This window comes from Heteronotia binoei, chromosome 1, assembly GCF_032191835.1.
Source record: "Heteronotia binoei isolate CCM8104 ecotype False Entrance Well chromosome 1, APGP_CSIRO_Hbin_v1, whole genome shotgun sequence".
Taxonomy (NCBI): domain Eukaryota; kingdom Metazoa; phylum Chordata; class Lepidosauria; order Squamata; family Gekkonidae; genus Heteronotia; species Heteronotia binoei.
This window is the reverse complement of record NC_083223.1, coordinates 49177305-49195141: the sequence shown is the minus strand read 5'-3', so window position 1 is coordinate 49195141 and position 17837 is coordinate 49177305. Positions and strand designations below refer to the sequence as shown.

General features: G+C 42.6%; 1 pseudogene; it reads left to right on the top strand.

Annotated features, from left to right (window-relative positions):
• Positions 1-16437: 16437 nt before the first annotated feature.
• LOC132586185 (small nuclear ribonucleoprotein Sm D3-like) lies at positions 16438-16818 on the top strand (annotated as a pseudogene).
• The last annotated feature ends 1019 nt before the right edge of the window (positions 16819-17837 follow it).

Here is a 17837-nt window from a genome sequence, read left to right as displayed (position 1 = left end):
TCGCAAAAGCCGCTCAAACGTTTTCCTGCTTCTTGGCGGTTTCCGTTTGAGCGGGTTTTGCAACGGAAGTCGCCAGCTCTTTTGGGTGCTCCGGCGCTTCTTGTGCGAAATCCGCGCAGATCCTCCGGTGTGAAGAGGGTGGTCGCGCCACTTGAAGGTCAGTGCGAAAATGCCCAGAGAGATTAAAAGATGTTGGCTGCAGAAGGGAAGGAAAAGAGAGGCTAATGATCTGAGAAGTGATTTCACAAAGACTAAGACAAGTGACTTGAGGAATTTTGGATAGAATTGGAAACCTGAATTGTAATTAGCCAACGCCAGAGAGAAGAGAGGACAACAGTGCAATCTGAGGTAGAATTATACCCTTCTAAACCCATAGGAGATAATGGGTTTAGAAGGGTCTCAATCCTGTGTAGGATTGCACTGCAAACATCCAAGAAACAAAGTCTATTTGAAGTATACCTACAAACAAAACATGAGGAAGTTACTAGTGCTAATTCCAGATTAAATTTGGAAATGTTATTAACAAAAAAATTCCCCAAACCTACAAATGTTTCTACAAACCATCATTCAAATTTATTGATCCTTCTGTTTGCAGGTGGGATAAAGAATGTCAAGGTAAAGCAGTGGATGGAATCCTTATCTTCTTTCCAGAGTTTTATAAGTGCATAACTTCTAATCTCACCCCATACATTTTGAAAACCATAAAATCTGAATACATTAAAGGAGGGGGGATGATTACAGGAAAATGAGGAAGAGAGTTCTTGTTGTTGGGGGGAAAGCCATTTGGAAACTGCTGCTTAATAAAATAAACACAAAATTAATTTCACAAGAGGCTCTTTCTGTGAAACGCTGCCTCTTTCGCTGCAGTGTTGGTGATAAGTATTCTTTTAACATGGAAATTACCACTGTAGAACTGCCAGTGTGTGATCTCAGATCACTCTTTTGGCTTTGAAATCTAAGCCTAATAGATATCCTGCCAAGTTCTTCAATAATAGAATCCAAGAAAACTTAGCTCCTATTCAGCTACTGCTTAGCATGGGGGGTACGCCTACATACCTGAAGAGGTGGCTTCTGCAAATAAAAGAAAGATGATGTCTTTGCAAATTTGCTCATTTGTTGCCCAGCTGTAGCATTCTGTATCCGAAGCAATCAAATAAGAATAAAGTGAAGTAAGCAGCTGTATGGGAATATAGGCACATTTGCAAGATGCTCCAATTGTGTGTTTATTCCTAAATGCAGTGTGAGTGCAGTGTGACTAATTACACCACAGAGGAAACCAGAAGCTCTCAAGTTAAAGTATTTGGATAATCATGTTTACTGCGGGAAAAGTACGTCGGCATTAAATAAGTCAAAACACAGCACGTCAGATTTGGAATGGCTCCATTGGTACTGCAAGACAGAGTAAGGAAGCCGAAATGATATGAGTCTCATTTGTCTAACTAGAAGAACTACCAGGAAAGATAAACCATCTGCTTCAACTAACTCAGCCCCACTTGGAAATGATAATTGTGTAGAAAGCAAATGAGCAACACTCTCCCCCCCCCCCTTCATTCTTTATTTTACTGTTTAGCTTGTCAGGTAGCATGTTGCTAAGTGGCTCAACAAGCCAGTGCTCTCTCCCTGACCTTCATAGATGAAGACCATGATGGTAAATAAAAATTATTGTGGCTTTCCTATTAGCCTCCACGTGACCAAACCCACTTCAGGTAGGAGCCATGTATTAGCTACACTGGACAGAACTCTAGCTAAATTGCTAAATTAATCCATTAAACAATCAATAGCGACTGTTAGTTATAACTTGTCATAAACTTACCATTAAATTGTAAAGGAAAGTGGACTGGCTATTGCAGCAGCTCTGGTGATCATACTGAAATCTTCCGTGATTCAACACATGTACAGTATATACAGCATCATCCAGGGAGCTCTTGTCTTATGACTGTGGTCTGCAGGAAAACATTGTTAGCAGTTAGACCCCTCCTCTTGCTGAGGGGCAGTTTATAGCTAAAAAAATCTTACATACCCCTTCTAATATATCATAAGAACATAAGAACATAAGAGAAGCCATGTTAGATCAGGCCAATGGCCCATCCAGTCCAACATTCTGTGTCACACAGTGGCCAAATATATATATATATATATATATATATATATATATATATATATATATATATATATATATATATACACACACACACACATACACACTGTGGCTAATAGCCACTGATGGACCTCTGCTCCATATTTTTATCTAACCCCCCCTTGAAGGTGGCCATGCTTGTGGCCGCCACCACCTCCTGTGGCAGTGAATTCCACATGTTAATCACCCTTTGGGTGAAGAAGTACTTCCTTTTATCCGTTTTAACCTGTCTGCTCAGCAATTTCATCGAATGCCCACGAGTTCTCGTATTGTGAGAAAGGGAGAAAAGTACTTCTTTCTCTACTTTCTCCATCCCATGCATTATCTTGTAAACCTCTATCATGTCACCCCTCAGTCGACGTTTCTCCAAGCTAAAGAGCCCTAAGCGTTTCAACCTTTCTTCATAGGGAAGGTGTTCCAGCCCTTTAATCATTCTAGTTGCTCTTTTCTGAACTTTCTCCAATGCTATAATATCCTTTTTGAGGTGCGGCGACCAGAACTGCACACAGTACTCCAAATGAGACTGCACCATCGATTTATACAGGGGCATTATGATACTGGCTGATTTGTTTTCAATTCCCTTCCTAATAATTCCCAGCATGGCATTGGCCTTTTTTATTGCAAACGCACACTGTCTTGACATTTTCAGTGAATTATCTACCACGACCCCAAGATCTCTCTCTTGGTCAGTCTCTGCCAGTTCACACCCCATCAACTTGTATTTGTAGCTGGGATTCTTGGCCCCAATGTGCATTACTATGCACTTGGCCACATTGAACCGCATCTGCCACGTTGACGCCCACTCACCCAGCCTCAACAGATCCCTTTGGAGTTCCTCACAATCCTCTCTGGTTCTCACCACCCTGAACAATCTCAAATATCTCAAATAACTCATCTCAAATATTGCAAGTGCAATAAACTGCCTGACCCAAATTACACAAAATGAATGCCAGTCAGAGATGAGCCTGGACATGTAATTTAGAAGTGTAGGAGTGGCTGGCTAGCTAACAACCTCCTCCACACCCTAGAGAGATGCATAATTTAGTACAATGAGTCTCCCAAGAACTTATTGGCTCACCTTGGACTAATCTCAACAACATCCAGCCTCAATTCCCTGCACCTGTTTGCCCTAATTAAGAAACACTCAGTTCTATTCACCAAACTTGGTAGTTTCCCCCATCCAGCACTTACAGGGTAATCAAGCCCCATATGGACCTATAGTCCATCTCAGAAAAACCATGAAGTTTCTTCCTAACCATTGTCCACCTCCAAAAAAACCCATCAAGTAATTGTTTCTTTTTTGGGGGGGGGGAACACATCCACTTGCTCCAGGGAGCATTTTGCCCTATATATATAGAAACCCTAGCCACCAGTACCGTGTGTGTGTTCTTGGATCCATACATCCCAATCAGTTGTGCCTTTTCCCCTTTTCACAATGAAACTCTGGTCATTTTACTGCTGTGACCATGGACCTCTTTCTTCAAGACTAGTAATTATAGCCTTCCTCAAAACTGCTTTTCTCCTTTCCTCCCTAATTTTCTCTTAGCTAGCCTTGTACATTTCTTTCAGTGTGTATGCATATATTATCCTTTATTCTCTTTTAATAAAAAAATCTTCCCAGTTGAACATCTGCCTTGTTTATTTTGAGAGTTCTCTTAAGGGGGAAAAAATCCCTGTAAATATTAGTGGAGAATTCCAGTTATAACCTCTCACTTTGTTTTAAAGCTAATTTGCAAATTTCCCCAAGGATTCAAAGAGTCAGTGGAGAAAAACTCTCCTGGTACCCAAAGAGAAACCATGTGGGCATCACTCATGAGAAGCTGCCCAAAGTGATGAAATCTTCAGGCCTGAGAGTCTTTCTACTTCCTGGAAGCACTGTATTGGCTTCCCCATCACCTAATTTCCTTGGGCAGAAGAATTATTGCAAGAAGGAAGAGCCTGCAGGTTCCCATCCCCTCATTCTAGCTAGCAGCCCTGATGTAAGTAGAAGAGAACCAGGACCAGATCCATTTGAACTTCATGCCATCTTACATTTATTTATTTTTTTCTGCTTTTGGGGGTTGTTCAGGACCCATACTGCTTTGGCAATAGGACATTGTTTGCAGTGGACCAAATGATAGTCTATGATGATGAATTTTTGTCATTTTTCAGCTGAGGTTTAGATATGACTTGTCAACTTCTTTAGAATGCCAATATTTACAATTACAACATCTATCGCTATTGAAAATATGGCAATGTACCATTAAGTTTGTCAGACTACCCTTTGGTCCTAGAAACTCTAATTTGAATGAATGCAGTAAATGAAACCTATATATTTGTCTGTAAATATTTTAAGTTTATTAATAAATATGATATGCAATGTCTCAGGAATGAATTGAATAAGGAGATATATCACCCTGTCTTGCCATAGTAATAGAATATGGTCTTAAAGTTTACATTTGCTCTCCCTATGGATCTTAAGTTCTGACTTATTCAGCAAAAATAATGTTTAGGGTAACCTGGAGATCACAGTGACTCTTTGGCAAAGGTCTAAGTAAAGTGTCTTAACTGTTGGTGTTGTAACTCACTGTGTGTGTCCCCTGAACATATGTTTTGGGGGTGTCTAGTCATTCAGTTTTTTCTGGGAAGAAGTTAATACTCATGAAAATGTTCATTGATTTTTGAAGATTCATATTTACTTTTAAACAACTTGCCTGTTTCTTGAAGGCAATTAAAATGGACCTTCCATACCCTTATCACAGCTAAAGAGACTCACATTACAACATTGCAGAGAGAAAGTCCCAATTCCAGTAAATCAGTGAATTGAGAACCTTAGAATGCTATCAATATCTGAACACATGACATATAGACAACAACTGTGTACATTTGGAGGGGAGTCCCAAAACTTTGGGACCATTTTAGTAATTGTCCCCAACTTAACTTTGCCACCCAAAGCAGCAAGATATGCCACTAAATTCTAAGTATGCAGAGTTAATGCCATTGACTGTGAAAAAAAATGTAGCTGATTTACACACACTCTTTCACACATATGCACATAAAAATACAAAAACAATGCAAAATATAGCGAATTTTAAAATTATGTACAATGTGTCTATAATGACTCTGGGCTATATGAAAACCCAGCAAGCTGGCAAATTATAAGCATGCACCAAAAGAGGCTGCCGATGTACTTGAAAGACTGCATATTTAGTTCATCAACATAATATTTTACTGCAATATTTTTGTAGTACTTGGAAGTTTTGCAATCTTGTTATAGTCAATGGCTAATACAATAAAAAGTCTGACAACATGTTGGATTTGAGAGATTGCATTGCAAACAAGGCAACTTAGATTTCTGAACACCATATTTGTGAAGATCAGAAATCCCTAGTTGGGGTAATAGAATCAGTATCCCACGAGCTGCTGTCTTATAATTATTTTGAGGGAGTTGTTCCATTTTGAGCTTTGGTACCAGGCTGTTTACCAGAACTTCTAGTTACGTTGCTTCTTGCTGGGGAGAATGCACACAGTACTGAAAAAGTGGTCCCAGATGGTGAATAACTCTGTTAATCAAATTTTAATAATTTTAATAATTGCTACGTTCTGTTTTAACATTTATATCTTAAAGGTCTGTTGACCATATAATAAGCTTTTTGTTGTTGTTGTCTAATCATCCTTAGTTGCAAATGATTGCAAAGTTGTCATAAAACACCTGCTTAAATGCTGTATGACACAAATAGAACACTTCTATTCCTGATTACCATACCCTGTTGATTAGATTTTCCAGAGTGTTCTTAAATGGCTTTTTACTTCCCTGATGATACATGATTTTCTATTTGCTAATAACCATACTTTACCTTATGAAACTCCAGGGACCGTAAATATGATTACAAGGTAGTAGTGCTTTCCTTTCACAATGTAGTCTCTGGGATCATATTTTCCTGTTTGGACTCATGCACCAAATGTGCTCACTTAATGGCACCTCCAAATTGTTCTGTCTTCTAGGGTGATACATACAGTTGCAGCATGGTCACCATCATTCTCTGCAGTAATCCCAGAACTGTGGAATAGTTTGCTCCTGGAATTTAGGAATATGTCTTCATTTCTGGATTATTCACAAATGCACACATCTGTGTCATTTAAAGACACTTGTGGTTGCTGATTATCCAGTAGCTTTTATTATTCTATTATCAGAATGTACTTTCATAATGTTTTATGATGCAATATATTTTTATTGTGCTGTAAACTGCCTTTGTCCCTCTTCGTACTGTGGGACAGACCAGGTTCAAGTCTTTTAGTAAACAAATCAGCTAGTTTTATGGGTGGGCCTTGTGGCTTTCAAAGGTATCTCATTGGGTTTTTCATTTTGGATGTTTACCTCCAGATACAGTAAGAATGTACTGCTAGAGATGTGGAGCAACTGGGTGGTAGTAGTGGTGGGGAAGAGAATCGCCGTATTGTTTCATTGTTGAAATTAAAAGCCATTTGTGATAATTTACACTATGACCATCAGTGCCTGTACAAACACTAACCCAGCATTTCCAGCATCTACCATAGAGCCTGGAAAAAAATACCTTGTCAAATGCATCTAAAACAGATTCAAAAGGTCCAGGTGTTCAATTTAAGAGCAGCAGGGGATTTTTTTTTTTTGTATTGTTCAGGGTCCCCCCCCCCCCCCGGCTTCAAAATCAACCCAATGATTACAATGATAAATAAAAAAACAATTTCTCAGAAATACTTTTAGTGAGAGAGCAGCGCGCTAGAAAAATTGATAATCTCCTGTACTCAACACAAACCACAGATGGCTGGATGGTTAAGTGGAGGACGCTTATCCTTAAGCAATAAAGACTTCTAAATGTGGTTTCTGTTGCCGTTGTGGATATGATTCTCCCCTGTGGTGCATGTTCCCAAGGTACAAGGTGCTTTTTGATTCTGCAGCAGAGATCCGCTTCCATAACAGACAAAGCTTGTGCACAAACCAAGGTGAGGATCCAAACCCAAACCAATAAGGCTATCAAATACTATGCATAGATGGACCACACACTGACACTACAGTATCTTTGCCCCACTTCCACTTTTGCAGTCCACAAACTACATTCAGAGCCAACATGTATAGGCCTCTGTGCATGTTTTCTGAACTGTGTATGGAAGTCAGGGCAGGCCTAACAGGTATAATCCCACTTCTCCCTTATATACACCTTAATTTGCACCATGATAGATTGCATAAAGATTAACCTCATTCCCATGATGGCCTAATTTTCACATGGACTCAGTAATAATCTTACTCTTCACAGTTTATTTGTTTACTAGTGAAAATATATCTTTCTTGTCTATGTTTACTGAAACTATTTTCTTACCTTTGTTCTATATTAGCCGGTCCACACTGGGGCAGGATATGAACACTGTTTGTTTTGAAGGAAGGTGATCATACAGCACTGCCTGGATGCACAGTGGAAAAGCCTGTGGCAGATCAGCACTAACTAAGGCTGCCCCTCCTCACTGCCACTTTTATCCACGGCTTCCCTTCCTACTTCTAGGAGTCAAAGCAGCTAACAGTACTCCCTTGGTTGTTACCCAAGAGTCCTGAAATACCGTATGGCATGTGTGCCCAATAAGATTTCTCTAAATCTTGCATTTCACGTGGAGTTGTCACACAGCAGGGGACAAAGAAGGAACTTCTGCTGGCTGCCACCACTCTGGTAAGGGTCTGTATCCCCACCCACCTCCTGTATCTTTCTTATTAGCAAGTACCTTTTAGCTGTGACCAAAGAGACGTAAGGACTCAGACAGTTTAACAATAACAACAGGTTTAAAATAGGGCTCCAAGTTCCTGCCAGGGGCAGGGGATTCCCTGGTTTGGAGGGTCCCAACTTACCATCACAGAGCAGGCCACGAGGGGCATCCCCACCCCAAAACAGCCCCGTCGCCACACAATGTGCCCTGCACAATTATGTCACCCAGAAGTGACATCATTGTGTTGGGCATGTAGCACCATGGACACTCTAGGATTTGTGGCAAAACTCTATGGTACCATAGAGTTTTACTGTGGATCCTAGAGCATTGCTCTGGGAATGCTCTAGTATTCATGGCAAAACTTTATGGTACCATAGAGTAACATATGATACCATAACATTTTACCACAAATTATATAGCATCCACAGTTTGATATGCCAGGTGTGGGTGATGTCATCACATGGGGCATGTTGCACAGCAATGGGGCTGTTTGGGGATGGGGATCCCTTAACCTATCATCAGTAGTTTCAATGCTCAGGCCACCAATAGTTTCTTCATCTGTTCTGGTTCCTTAGAAACCTGGCCCTGTGAAGATCTTCTCTTGTAATTGCAGCTTTTCTCTCCTCTTTACAGACCACTTTGGGAGGGTGTTCTAACTCAGTTGCTCCTTTTAAACAGCTTGTCTGCCTCTCTTCTTCTATCGAAGTACGTGTTCAGCCAAATCCTCCCCTACAAATATGAACAGGGGTGTGTTCATACACAGCAACCTTCTACCTCCCACTCCAACCCTCATATCGGATAGATATCCTGGCCACTGGGAGGGTAACTCCTTCAGCTTTGTGGAGGTGTAGCTCCTGCCTTCATTCACCTGGAATGAAATACATAGGGTCAACAAGAGAATGATGGACAGAGGTCAAAAGGGAAGCAGCATCTTGCCAAGCTGTAACATCATGTCCATCCATGCCCATACAGTGATGCTAAGGAATACACTCAGGGTCCAAATCAGAAGAAGTGAGTTCAGGGTTCACTGGAAGGAGGTAAGTAGTGGGACCAGGGAAGAAGCAAGAGGAGTGAAGCCAGAGCTACATTTCCCTCCATTTTTGTGAAACTGTTTAAGAACCAGGCATGAATTCTAAGTCACACCCTGGCAACACTCTTGGTACATTAACCAGAAAGGTAATTAAAATTTCCAACAATGCTTGCTAGCTAAGGGTCAAATGGCTTCTCAGCATCCAGGCAATGTATAACTTTCTAGTTAGCATCTTCTTGTTCAAACTGTTGAACAGCATTCCCATCTCTCTTCTAAAGAGTTAATATATTGTGAACTATCAAAAATAAGAGGAAAAATGCCCACTTACTTCCAAATTATAGAGAACTCTCTTGTCTTTATTGAGATTTGAGTGTATGTGCACTTTAAAAGCTTCTCTCCCCCCCACCCTCATTCCTTGTAACAATAGTGCAGGTGCATTGCCCTTCAGTGTACAATGTATTTATCCTGGGAGGCAGGAAGTTGGTTTCACACCTGTTTCTTCTTTCTATTTGCTCTTGGCCTGGCTAATTTGCTGAATGTCATGATTGGTACAGCTGAGGCTGTCAAAGAGAATTACCACTTTGCAACATGATGGTCTAATTCTGGCAGTTTGGATCTTGCAACAATTTGCTTTTTTGTTCATCCTTTTGGTGACGGTTCTTTGTTGTGTAAACAATACTGAACATAGACCATCAGTGATATCAAAGAAAAGAGGAAAATAAGAAAAAATCTGTCTTATAGGACAAATGATGATTTACTATAGAAGCTATAAGAGAAGAGATTACAGGCTCTGCTCTACAGATAGGGTGATTGCTTCAGGGAGAACCAGGCACTGTGCTTGCTCCTGCAGAGGGGATCCAATGTTCATAACTTTTCCTCACAATAAAGCAAAGTTCATATTGAAAATAAAGGCTCAAATTAAAACAGATGCTGGACATCTAAATTTTATGTAGGCCTCTCATTTACCCATCTAGAGTGGAAATATATCCCCAATCCCCTGAGGAATTGAGGAGAGAGAGAAAAATGGCTTCAGCATAGTGATACTCTAGGGATTTTTCTAGAAGATGGCCCCTAGAGCATCACCTGGAAATGACACCACATCCTCCTCAGATCCCACTGTGACCAGGCACTGTCCCCATCCCAGTTTCTTCTCATTTGGTGAAGCAAATGTGTTTTCTCTGTCTTTTATGTGAGTTGTCCAATACTGCTATAATAAAAATGTCCAAATGCATATCCAGTTCTCTCTCCTACGAACACCCATAATATAGGAAATGCTGACATAAATTGTATGGGGAAAAATACATTCTGCAACATGGAAATCTCAGATTTAAATAGCATAGACTGAAAAATTTCTTTCAGGGATGATATTGTAAGCATTCCTACAATATAGGGTCCCTCTTCTGTGAAAACAAGCAAATAAACATGGCATTTTGTGAAACAATAGTAGTGATGCTAACTTGTATGTGGACAAGGGGGACCCAATAGATGTTGTTTACCTTAACTTCCAAAAAGCTTTTGATAAAGTTCCTCATCAAAGGCTCCTAAGTCATGGGGTAAAAGGACAAGTCCTCTTGTGGATCAAAAACCGGCTAACAGGAAACAGAGGAGTATAAATGGGCAATTTTCACAATGAAGGGTGGTAAGCAGTGGGGTACTGCAAGGGCTCAGTACTGGGACCAATGCTTTTTAACTTCCAGGTGGGATTTGAAGAACTTCCAGAATTCGGCCCCACCCCGGCCGCGCCACTAAAGCGGCTGCGCGCCGTGGGGCCGTTTTTTGCGGCCCCGATAGGATGAAAGGCAGCTTTCCCGGGCATCCGGGAACTTAGTGGGGGCGGGGGTCGGAGGCTTTAAGTAGCCTCTGCCCCAGAGCACTCCACGCAGTCTCGTGGAGTCATTGGCCCACCCGCCTGCCCTGCAGTAGTACAGGTTTCACCGGTCGCCTTATTAGGGGCCAGGTAGGAATTTTTTCGCATCACCTCAATTGGCCTATGGGTGATGTGTTTTTCGCCTACCTTGTACTACCAGCAGCGGTGTGGATTTGGTTAGGTAGCTAATTCGGTCACTTAGCGGAATTTGCAAGGAATTCTGACCTTGCCGGCGAGCACTCAGGCCTCTGTACCGTGGTTGTGCATACGATCCGTACGATAGGCAGATGGGCTTTACGGCTCAATGTCCTGGAATACGGATCGGGTGCATGTATCCCCCCCCCTTTTTGCACCCCTTTCTGGTGATTGGGGTAGGCACGGGGGGGATGACATGCTTGGTCTCCCGCCCGGTTATAGCCATCTGGGTATGGCTATGACTGGGGGTTGGCGGGGTCCGGGGTGACCCCAGGGCTTGTCCTCATAGTTCTCCTTGCCTGTTTGTTCTGTGTTCAGTTAATAAAGTGGCCCATTTCCCAACAACTGTTGTCTGCCTCTTTATTCCGTCTGGGGTCGCAACTACAGCTGAACTTCAGGCAACAGAGGTCATCGCCTTGGAGAAAATGACTGCTTTGAAGAGTGAACTCCGTGGCATTATATTCTGTTGAGGTCTCTCCCATTCCCAATTTCTGCCCTCCTCAGAATCCACTACAAAATCTCCAGGAATTTCTTAACCTGGAGCTGGCAACCCTAGCAGCATGGCCTGAATAAGTCATTCTTCAAAGGCCAAAATAGGCCTGTAAAGGGCTCTGACCACTAGGGTTGCCAGCCTCCAGGTGGGGCCTGGAGATCTCTCACCTCTCATCTCTCACCTCTCAACAGTTCTCCAGCTGGCAGAGATCATCTTCCTTAAAGAAAATGGCTGCTTTGGAAGGTGGGCTCTATGGCATTGTACCATGCTTAGGCCCCTCCCCAAACCCAGCACTCTCCCAGACCCACCCCCCAAAATCTTCAGGTATTTTCTAACACAGACCTGGCCAAAAACACTTTTTTATTCACAGAAACCCAGCTTGGAACACTGTGATTGGCTAGCACAGTTGGTTAAAGCTACAAGAGCTCCTTTTATTATTTTGAGGTTTGTAAAGCCACCTTTTATATATATATATATATATATATATATATATATCTCCACCTCACCCCACTTCAACCGGTGAAAACAGAGTTGGATGAGATCCCCACCCTAGAAGAGACTGTTAAAGCCATCAAGCAACTGAAAAGTGGCAAGGCAGCAGGAGTTGATGGAATTCCACCAGAGATCTGGAAGCATGGGGGCACAGTACTACATAGCTCACTTCACAAAGTACTTGTCACCTGCTGGGAACAAGGCAAATTACCACAGGACTTTCGCGATGCAATCATCATCACCCTATACAAGAACAAAGGGGAAAAGTCAGACTGCTCCAACTACCGGGGGATAACCCTGCTCTCCATCGCAGGCAAAATCCTTGCCAGAATACTCCTGAACAGACTGGTGCCCACCATCGCAGAAGAACTCCTCCCAGAGAGCCAGTGTGGCTTCAGAGCTAACAGGAGCACCACCAACATGGTATTTGTTCTCAGGCAGCTCCAAGAGAAATGCAGGGAACAGAACAAGGCTCTGTATGTGACTTTTGTTGACCTTACCAAAGCTTTCGATACCGTTAGCAGGAAAGGCCTGTGGCAAATCTTGGAACGTTTAGGATGTCCCCCAAGGTTCCTCAGCATGATCATCCAGCTACACGAAGACCAGCGAGGCCAAGTCAGACACTGCAACGACCTCTCGGAGCCCTTCCCAATAGGCACAGGTGTAAAGCAAGGCTGCGTTCTCGCGCCAACTCTCTTTACGATCTTCTTTAGCATGATGCTTCAAAGAGCCGCAGTAGATCTAGATGAGGACGATGGTGTCTACATCCGCTATCGCACCGATGGCAGCCTGTTCAACCTGAGGCGACTAAAGGCACACTCCAAGACAATGGAAAAACTCATCCGAGAGCTACTGTTTGCTGATGATGCTGCACTCGTCTCCCACTCGGTATCAGCTCTGCAGCATATGACGTCCTGCTTTGCAGAGGCTGCCAAGCTATTCGGCCTAGAAGTTAGTCTGAAGAAGACAGAAGTTCTCCACCAGCCTGCACCCCAGGAAGATTATCACCCTCCCTGCATCACTGTGGGTGAATCAGTTCTGAAGACAGTCCAGCAGTTCAGCTACCTGGGGTGCATCATCTCCTCAGATGCCAAGATCGACAAGGAGATTGACAACAGGCTGGCAAAGGCAAACCGTGCATTTGGCCGACTGCACAAAAGAGTGTGGAGCAACAAGCATCTGAAAAAAGGCACAAAGATCAATGTTTACAAAGCGGTTGTGATGACAACCCTCATCTATGGCTCCGAATCGTGGGTTTTATACCGTCATCACCTGCGACTCCTTGAGCGCTTTCATCAGCGCTGCCTTCGCACCATCCTCAACATCCACTGGAGTGACTTTGTGACCAACACTGAAGTCCTCAAGCGGGCAGAGGTTACCAGCATCGAGGCACTGCTGTTGAAGACGCAGCTGCGCTGGGCAGGGCATATTTCTAGGATGGAAAACCACCGCCTTCCCAAGATTGCCCTGTATGGCGAACTCTCCACCGGCCATCGAAATAGAGGGGCACCAAAGAAGAGGTACAAGGACTCCTTGAAGAAATCCCTTAGCACCTGTCACATCAACCATCACCAGTGGTCTGACCTAGCCTCAGATCGCAAAGCATGGAGGCACACCATCCACCAGGCTGTCTCTTCCTTTGAGAACACACGCATAGCTGGTCTTGAGGACAAAAGGAGATTGAGGAAGAATCGCACTGCTACAGGACCAACCCTAAATCAGACTTTTCCCTGCAGCCGCTGTGGCCGGACCTGCCTGTCCCACATTGGTCTTGTCAGCCACCAGCGAGCCTGCAGCAAACGTGGACTATTGCACCCTTCTTAAATCTTCGTTCGCGAAGCCAAGCCGAGATATATATATATATATATATATATATATATATATATATATATTCTTTTGCAAACCTGGGGCTTTTTTCAGTTTTGTAGAAAGATCTGTCTTGCCCATTTACAGCTTTAGTCACTGGATTGAAATATTCTCAGTTTTGCCCAACTTGGCTATTATTGGTATATAGATTGTTGTCATTATGAATTCTCAGGTATCTGACTGGTAGATGGTGTTTGCAACCGGAGATCTAGCCAAGTTCTTCAAACTTCAGAGGTATCTTTGCAGGACTCTTGCTGTTCCAAGCAACACTGTCTTTTGGAGCGCAGCTAGTGTTATTTGCCCAATGCCTAAAATGTCCAGGTATTTCTTGAGACTTCTAGGCACTACTCTTTGGGCTCTAATGACAACTGGCCCAATGATCACCTTCTTCTCCCATGATGCTCTAACTTGGTATTTTGTGATCTTCTCCTGCTCTTTCTTTTCCTGTTCTGATGTCTCCTGGGATGGCAATGTCAATTATCCTATCTGTCTGCACTTTGAAGCCCCAAATAATCTTTGTTTCATCATTCTCCATGATCTTTTCTGGTCTGTGCTCCCATGAATTTCTAGCTGATGGGAAGTCATACTTCTTGTAAAGATTCCAGTGCAAAATAGCTGAAACTCTTTCATTACATTCTTTATAGCCTGTTTGAGCAATTTTATTGCAGGCACTGACCATGCAATTGACTGTTGCCACCTTTGTCTTGCAAAGTCAACATTTGCTCTTCCTCACTGGTCTTCTGAATCTTGGCTTTCATACTTTTCATTTTGAGTGCCTGCTCTTGTGCAGCTAGAATTAGTCCTTCCATTGCTCTCTTCAAGTGTCCATTTTGGGAGCCACTTCCAGGTGTTTTCATTATCAACCTTATTCGCTTTGTCTTTCAAATATTGTCCATGCAAGTGCTTTTTGTTTCTACTTGCTAACATGAGATTTTTATTTCAATCTTTTTATAATCTTCTTTGGTTTGTGTAACCTTAAATAAGTCTGCTTTATACACATCAACTAGAAGCTTCTCTTTGCTTATGTTTGTGCTTGTTCAGTGCTAGGGTTCCCAGGTCTGTGTTGGAAAATACCTGGAGATTTTGGGAGTGGATCCCAGAGAAAGCAGGGTGTAGGGAGGGGAGAAGCCTCAGTATGGTACAATAACGTAGAGCAGGGGTGACCAATGGTAGCTCTCCAGATGTTTTTTGCCTACAACTCCCATCAGCCCCAGCTAGCATGGCTAATGGCTGGGGCTGATGGGAGTTGTAGGCAAAAAAAATCTGGAGAGCTACCGTTGGCCACCCATGCCATAGAGTCCACCCTTCAAAGCAGCCATTTACTCCAGGGGAGCTGATCTCTGCCAGCTGGAGATCAGTTGTAAAAGTGGAAGATCTCCAAGCCCCACCAGGAGGCTGGCAATCCTTCAACTACTTGCTTAACTTTCAAGAGACCTCTTCCACATAAGAACATAAGAACATAAGAGAAGCCATGTTAAATCAGGCCAATGGCCCATCCAGTCCAACATTCTGTGTCACACAGCGGCCAATATATATATATATATACACACACACACACACACTGTGGCTAATAGCCAGTGATGGACCTCTGCTCCATAATTTTATTTAACCCCCTCTTGAAGGTGGTCATGCTTGTGGCCGCCACCACCTCCTGTGGCAGTGAATTCCACATGTTAATCACCCTTTGGGTGAAGAAGTACTTCCTTTTATCCGTTTTAACCTGTCTGCTCAGCAATTTCATCGAATGCCCACGAGTTCCTGTATTGTGAGAAAGGGAGAAAAGTACTTCTTTCTCTACTTTCTCCATCCCATGCATTATCTTGTAAACCTCTATCATGTCACCCCTCAGTCAACGTTTCTCCAAGCTAAAGAGCCTATTATTAATGTTAATGTTATTAATATTATTAAGCCTATTATTAATCCACCTATTATTAATGTTCATATTGTTACTGTTTGTATTATTATGAGTTCTCACAGTTGGATATTTGACTGATGGTGTTCTGCAATTCAGGGTCTAGCCAAATTCTTGGGAATTGCAGATGTGTATCTTCACAGGATTCTTGCTGTTACAAATAATACTTCTGGAGCTGAACTGGTGTAATTTGCTCAATGCCAGATTGTCCAGCTGATTCTTGAGACTTCTAGGCACTGCTCCAAGTATCCAATGACAACTAGTAACTTCCTTCTTCCAGAGGCACTGTAACTCTGTTTGTAGGTCTTGGTATTCTGTGATCTTCTTCTCTTCTTTCTTTTCTGTTCCACTGGCTCCTGGGATCAGAAAGTCAATGATCCAGACCCTACTTCCAATTCCAGGCTAAACAAAAGGCAGTTGTACCGATCACTAGAGGGAACAGAAAAAGTAGAAGTAAAATCAGACAAAGAAAAGGCAGCAATCTTCTGGAAAGAACTCTGGGAGTACTTAAAAGCAGGCCTCGAATTCAGCGGGAGCACACAGGAGCACAGCGCCTGAACCTTTCTGAGAGTTCCACCTCCTCCTTCCCACCTTGTCCATTGAATAGTAGGTGCCACTGCATAACAATCCTTGGATGAGCTCCACCACCTATTTTTTTTTTGCAAAATGACCCCTGCTTAAAAGAATACAGTAAAAGGTAGCAGCAGCCACAATAATGATCTCCGATGACAACAACTGCTGCTATGTCCATTGGAGTGCCAACTAAAGTTCTGCATGCAGAGAACCATATTGTGACCTGCGAGACCAATACTGGTGAAGTCTTCCAAGGGAAGCTCATTGAGGCTGAAGTCAATATGAACAGCCAGATGTCCAACATCACAGTGACCTACAGAGATGGGCATGTGGCACAGTTACAGTAAGTGTACATTTGAGGAAGCAAAATCAGGTTTCCCCATCTTACTAGATAGGTTGAAAAATGTTCCAATGTAGAAAGGCATGAAGAATAAAAAACAAGGTTCTGGAGCTGGAAGAGACAAAGCAACTCTTCAAAGCCCAGGTGGCTGCAAGAGGAAGGGACCATGGAATGGGGTGTGTCAACATTTCCCAGAAGTGAATGCTGGCATTTTTGGCAGGAACAACTTTGTTCCTGTTCAAGGGGGCATTCCCATGCTGGGAGCTGCCTAACTGCTGTCACGCCCCCAGCATACCCCATTTCTCAGCAGTGCAGGGCTTTCCACCAGAGCTCCACCAGAGTGCTATGGCTGCACAGCTGCACTAGCGGTACTGACAGGCGCAGCACTGCTGGTGCCTTGCATTGATATAACTGGTCCTTACGCTAGCAGCAACTGGACATGCCAGCCATCAGGTCAGTCATCTCCCTGTGATGATCCACTCCTCCCCCCTTAGGATTGCACAGTAACATGCTTAAGTCTGAACAGCATTTGTTGACTCCCCCCCCCTCCAATTTCATTTGCCAGTTTGGTTATGCCTTAAAACACTTAACTGCTTTTTTCTTAATGCCCATTTCCAGTTCTCTTGTTACAACAACTGCTGCACTATGCATCAACTGGTTGGTTTCGTTATGTTTGCTGTAAAAATTGTTTCAGTTACTGCACTGATGTTTTCAGGTAGTCGTGCAAGTTCTTTCTTTGATGTTGTTCTGAGCACAGGTAATCTTTGCCTGTCTTGGCTCTTAATATGTTCTAAGATTTTTGCCTTTAGTTCTTCCTGTACAGAGGCAAATGTATTGTCAATATCTCATTATTAATTAGTAGCCTTTCAAGAGCAATTTTTGCATTGTGTTTGTTTTGAAGAGTGCAAAGTTCTAATTTTTACATGTATTATAACCAAAGGAAGGAAATTCTTTAATTCCCCTCCCCAAGGTAATTCCAGATAGCAGAAAGTCCTTGACATATCAGTGCAGATCAGAAAAGGTCAAAGACCTAGGGTTGTGTTTTTTTTTTTTTAATTTCAAGAGAGTTTTCTCATTAATTGAATATGAGAGATGTATTGATGTTAATAGTTCAGAACTAAAATCACCTTTAGTGAAATAATCTGGCAGACAGTTATAATACTATCCTGTGATGGAGAAACAATTTACTGATGGTAAGTTATTAAATTCAGGGGATTATA